Raw genomic sequence first — 6,475 nt, forward strand, 5'->3', positions numbered from 1 at the left:
CCGTAGCGAGGAGCCGATCTCGTGCTGATCCATTGTTCCTCGGGCGATTTGCGTCGAGATCTTCGAAGATCCTGTCTCAGGACCCCTCTGACACCGCCAGGGACAGCAGACGCTAGTCCCTCGACGCGTGCGGCCGTCGCGGCTAGTAGAAAGCAACTCCAGGCATTGCTCGATCCTGAGATCACTTGGCTGTCACAGGCGGTCCCGCGACGTGTTCGCGCCTGCCGCAGCAGCTGAGAGGCGAGCCAAGTGGAGAATACCCCAGAATGGCTTCTGAGAAAGAGCGCGAATTTCCTGCCATCCAGTTTGTTTCGTCCACGCAGAATACGTGGCTGCCTCCAGACAGCAGACGCGACGCATCTAGTGGCCGATGCCGCAGAGAAAGACGCGCAGAAGCAACTGCGGACGGCGTTGCCAGGAGCGCGCGCAGCCGGTAAGGGTAACTCGATAGCCACCACTCGTGGGCTTCACGCAATCTGGCGCCCGAACTTGGTCTGCAGCCCCGGGCTAGTGGGGCTGGATCATTTGCTTCTGGATGCGTTGTGAACACGAGTACGCTGGCGACCCTACATTTACACAACTCATAGACATGAGTCAATGCTACCTGGGAATACTCCCGCGGGCAACTTCTTTGCAGTCCATGCCTTCGGTAGGGAATATGGCTTGCGCGGTGAGCTGGTGGTAGCTCTGGTCCCTAGGCCCTTTCGCTGCTTGCGTTGGGTAGACACCGTAATCCGCCGGATACAAGTCGCGATGACGGAGCCAAAGACAACAAGCTCAGTGATACAAACGGCTTTGTTTGTCGCCAGGATTCCGGTTCAGTCTTGCTTCGCTTTAGTTTCCCAAGGTCATGGTATAGATCCGCTGAGATTTGTTTTCGGGGTGTCGCCCCAGCAACACCCACAACAGAACGCTCTCAAAGCACGGGGAAGCTGACCCTCCTACCCCTTGCTTCGAGAGCGATCTGTTGCTAGTGCCATTCATACAACACAGCAAGCTACGCGAAGTTGGACCAAGGAAATTAGTGCGAAGTGCTCCAACAGCCAGCCCCTTCGAAACGACTACGTAGCGTTACACTCTCCAAGGAACCACCCGTTGACTCGTCTCTCGGCGGGTGTGACCCATTCAGACGCGATCCCGCTCCTCCGGAACGCCGACAGCATAGTCGCGAGGACACTATTACTTGGTTGATTTCAGTGCTAGCCAATCACATGCAGGCGTGCACTCTTCTTAGGAGAAAGCTGTTTAAGTTCTGATGCGTACCACCTTTAGCGCGCGGCCATCGTATGGCGAAACGTTTCTCACTAGCTAGTTCTCAGCGTTGTTTTGGTGGCGAGTTTCCGTGCAAGTGAGAACCCCGGCCGGTTTGCGTCGGTGCCGTTCTCTCGCCGCAGGCCGGCCAACAGTACCCGTTCGCTGTTTCAGTCACCGAGTGCCCCCCGAGATTAGCGCTCATCCCATGCAGTGCAACGAGAACACTCCCACCTGTGCGTGAGTTTTCCGCGGGGGACGGCTTCTTCGAGAGTCGGGCTTCACGCCCCCCCGACTTTTGCCGCTTGGCCGGTATCGTACACACAGCCCCCGCTGAACTTCTACCAGTCCGCCACAACCTTTGGTGGATATACGGTACACCAGGTTGAAATGCTTGCCCTCGTCGAAGCGGCATGGATGCAAGCAGCAATACGAAAGACATTGTGGAAACTAGCACGCACTGTGGGTGGCTCTGACGTGATATGAGCTAGTTTCATAGATCCAGACTCATCGTGGAGGGGAGGTCCAATGTGGCAAAAGAATAGCACCTGGCATGGCTGCTTAGGCAACCCCGGAAGAGACGCTTAACTGAGTGACAAACTATGGTCAAACAGTATCCACCGTGATGCGGAGACCAGGAGATTTTGTACGACAAGTGCCGCCGGGTACCACATTACACTCGGCGGTTGGCCTCCGCAGTGTAGAGAAGCGTGCTTGCCTTCGCCTGGTAATGGGTAAAAGAGGAAGCTCCACGGTCCGACAGACGAGACTAACCGCGCATCTCTCCTGATGGCTCCGAGAGCGCCACCAATGATAGTTTTCTTCGCACGTGGATGCCACGCCAGAATGCAGGCACCATGCGCTGCTCAAAAAGAGGACACGTGTTCAGGACGTTCTCGGCAGATCCTTCTACGACAGACCCTCCTCTCGTACCAACTACAGTTATCCGGAGAGCGCCTCCACCCGAAAGGCGCGCGAGCGACGAGTGATATGCTAGAGGAGTGGCGATGGAGAGTTGGAGAAAATGCAACAACGGGGAGAGGACATTATGCGGGGGAAGGCACTTCAAGGGAGAAGGGAGAGAGACTGGAGCTAAGAAGGCCGGAAAGAACGGCCCACGCCGTCCCGATGAGAAAGGAGAATCGTCCTGCTAAAAATCATCATGTCGAAACCATCGTAGAACAGTAGCATAGGAGTTTGGACAGTGACAGAAGAACAAAGTCAGTAAGAGAATGGGGGAAGTGCTCCAGTCACCCCAGAACAAAGAGAGAAGAGGCTCTACGGAATGGAGGTGAAAGAGGGAACAAGCAACACAGGGAGAGACTGAAACTCAAGCAAGGCAGGAGCAATACTCTAGCGGGTGCCACATGCGTGTGCATAGCGGACACATCTGCAGTACAGCGGGAATCGTACGCCGACCTGAATGTGAGATCTCCAGTCGACCCGAGCCACGGTGAACTGCCAGTTGCCGGCGGCTTGTCAGAGATACGTGGATCTGAGGTCGCCAGTATCCACATTCTGTTCTGCAGTGAGGCAGGTGCCGAAATGTGTCAAATTTGGCCATGTCGAACGAATTCACTGAGTGGCCTGCTGGTATACTATGTGCCGTCCACCCCAACAGGGAATTGTATCTCAAACGGATAGCTCGTATTCAGACGCAGTTATGAATCTTCTGTAGATCTGGAGTGATCCGTGGTAGTCAGGTCTGGAAAGGACTCAGATCGTGGCGCGCCTGTGTCATTGCCAAGGCAAGACAGTAGAAAACAGACAGATCGCGAACCCGTGCAGTGAAGATGGTACCTTTGGACAGCCCCACACCATTTTCGAAACTGAGGTGATTTTCTCTTCCGATGTGCAAGAGTCGATCCCCGACAACCGTTCGGCGACCCTGCTTTCAGCTGAGCTTCGCCTGCTTGGCCACTACCCAACGTTCACTTCTCTTCCTCTGGGACAGTCCCGGCGTGAACCCGGAGCCGACAGGGGCAGAACCGCCTTGGCCTGTAGCTTGCTAGCATCGGTGGTGCATCCAACCGTACTGAAGGACCGGTGACTGCTGTAAGAGCCATCACACTGCAAACTCTATCACATGTCCAAACAGCGACGCCTCTTCCTCAAGTTCGTTACTGTACTGGAATGTGTAGGCTGGTTCCCCAACTGCCCGACTGACCCTACTGCTGCTTGCGAGTTGGTTAGCCGCCCACGGGCGTTCACCGTTGAGAGTGGCCGTTGTCCCACTGTCCCTGGTACTAGCTTAGATTTGTCAGCCATGACGCAGTCGGCACTAGACTGCGCTTCTGAGTCTGTAGTCTCTGACCTGCCACATCCAAACCCTTCGGAGCGGTACGTTTCAGTTTGCTCCCACTCCCATTAGATCCTAAGTACGCTCCCTTTGCTGTTGGAGTCCAAGCGTCGCTCCGTCGCCATCAGGGAATCCTGACACTGTGCGAAAGTCAGGCGATCTTCATGGGCCACACTGTCTTCAACACAGAGGCACTAAGGAGCGCCAACGACAGACGCGCCCACTGTCCTCCCCCGGCGAAAGAGCACTGTGGGGGAAGCGCGCGGCCACGAAGTCTCATCGTGATGGGTGTTCGATCGGCACGGGATCGATTCTGGTGGAAAAGAAGGAAACGTGATTCCCCAACACCAGTGATCGTTCCAAATGACTCAAATCCGCCCCTAAACCACCCCGCAAGAGTCGCTTGACAGGCCACTGCGTTTCTTGCTGTGCCGTCGTGTAGTCGAAGGTCCACGACCCATCCTGCTCGAGGAGGAAGATGGGGCCCATCGATGATGCCGGAAGGTTAAGTTGCTGGATTGACACCGGGGCGGATCTACCCGTTCAGTGCCATCCAGCAAGTCCGGAACGCGCTGACAGTGGCCTCTTCGATCCAAGTGACCTACGTCTACCAGCAGCGCTTGGATCACTTAAGCTAGCACGTTGCCTCGAAGGAGGAGGACGGCTAGTCTTTTGTTGGGGAACCCAGAAAATCACGCTACTGCACGCATTCTCGACTGTCTGAAACCCTCCATTCGACTGATGGGCTAACGGATGACTAGTGCACTAGAAAACTACTTCTCTTCTGGTGGATCTATTGAAGAAAGATCTGTATAAAGTCCTTCTTGTCCCCTCCTGCAGTCGACACTGTTGATTTGGGACATATCGGAATCAAGCTTTTGGGCTCGGAGATCTCGGTGCTGCGCGTCTGCTGATACGCTCTCTCTGCCGGTGCGGCTCTCCGCCCCCAAGGCCATTTAGACCCGGTCAAACTCTGTACTGAGAAGGCTTTTGTTTCTCCATGGGGGTGCAGATGAGTCATCTCCAGTTCTACTACGTGGAGCAGCAGCACTACGTGGTGACGGCAGTAATGGGCTTCTCGGGCTGAGTGCAAGAACGTACAAACTGCTTCACGTCAAATATGGAGTGAAATTCGTGCTGAAGCCGGCAGTGCCAAAAGGGAAACAAGGGGCATCCGGGCGTCTATTCTAGGTTGTGGTTGCGAATCGGCCTTGCCAGAGTCCCAAATCGGGAAGTGCAGAGAGTTCTGCCAGCATCGGTTCCTTGGTGCAGGTTTCGAAACGTCCTGGTGGTTCAGAGGCGGTACAGGAAGAGGAAACAGTATACACATTCAACTCCAGCGCCGAATCTCGGTAGGGAAGCAGCTGGGTACCTCATGAGGCACGGAGCGCTTCTCAATTGGTCTGCCTAACCCCGAACCACTTCTGCCCAAGGTAAAGCTGCTCGCACGGAGCCTATCACAGTGAGCGGGAGGATTACAACAGACCACTCCCACGGCCCCCCGGACTCCACAGTTCCAGGGCCGGCACCCCCTCGAACTCGTCAAACGCTCATTCAGTGCCCTTCTCATTCTCAGCTGGCGCAGGGTGATTTCTGGGGGTGTTGCCGCGGATGCAGAACTCTTGTAAACGGGGACCGGCAGACTTCCTTCTGTCTAGACAGGGACGCTACCTCCCTACTGTTCGTTTACGAGGTCCGGTGTGGTGCTCTGGTAATTCAGGAGTGCAAGTTGTGGGACAGGATACTTCAGGCGAACATGGCCGAAACGGAGCATCGGAGCCTCGGGGACAGATGATGAGGAAACTGCTGCGGAGAAGCCTACCCGAGAGGAAAGAAGTCTGTCTCGCGGCACTAAGAGGCGGCTGAAAAGCCTCGTGTACCCGTGCAGCGGACAGGGTTTGCTGCTACCGAAGTGACATCGATGTAGGCACCAATGCGGAGGACATCCGGGACACTAACCATGACTGGCTCCACCCCCTGGTTACAAATTTCCACTGTGGGGAAACCTGCTGAAGGTTGTAGAGCACAAGAAGACAAAAAGATCTAGATTTGGCAAAGCAACTCGTAAATAAAAACTCCTTGCAACCACACATTCCTAACGCTATAAAATTCCGAAGTGCGAAGGGGGGCTACCGTTTACTAGACTCAAAATTTGTAGTCATCCTAAAATAGTATTCGTTCTGAATACCGGGTTTCTTTCACTTCCTGATATTGACACTGCGTCAACGAAACGCTATACTCTCTTCTTCCTTTCTACCCGATGGAGGTAGCAGTTTTTGCCTAGGAAGATTCTAATTTGAGAATGATTGGCGGCCTACGTATTGACGTGAAAGGCTGTGTAAATCCAGGCGTAGGCCGAAAGCGTGTTACTGCGCTCCAGGCAAAAAAAAGCAAGGGGCGGCTCCGCTTGGCGTGCCGGGGCCCAAGACGGCTAACATGGCTATACCCTTTTGTCTCGTGTCGATATTCAAGTGTAGAGGCCGGGAGCATCGGTAGCAAGAGCTTCACTCGGGCCCCGGGCTCCAGCGCTGCCACTAAAAAAGCTTTTGGTGTGGTACAGCAGAGTCTGTTGCCTCAGAGTGACACCCAGGTGGTGTTGGAAAGATCACCAGCCCCTGGCACGAGACTAACCATTCGTCCAGTCCGAACAGCGTTAGAGACGGCTGCCGGAATCGCCATCCCTAACGCTGTTCCCGGAGCCACCCCGAAGGGACGCCATTCACTTGGAATCGTCTCAAGTCGTACGGGGATGCCTCGCGACAATGGAACAATGCACTGAACGCAGCGTCATTGTCCGCTGTCAACAGATACGCCTGCAACTCTCTCTGCTGTCCCCACCCATATGCTTGTCAGACGCGCTGAAACAACTCTTGCCGAGAGGCATTCGACCAGTGATCTGCCAGGTGAGTGAGGGCCAAAAAGAGG

The sequence above is a fragment of the Cystoisospora suis genome (assembly GCF_002600585.1).
Source record: "Cystoisospora suis strain Wien I chromosome Unknown contig_1461, whole genome shotgun sequence".
NCBI classification, from domain to species: domain Eukaryota; phylum Apicomplexa; class Conoidasida; order Eucoccidiorida; family Sarcocystidae; genus Cystoisospora; species Cystoisospora suis.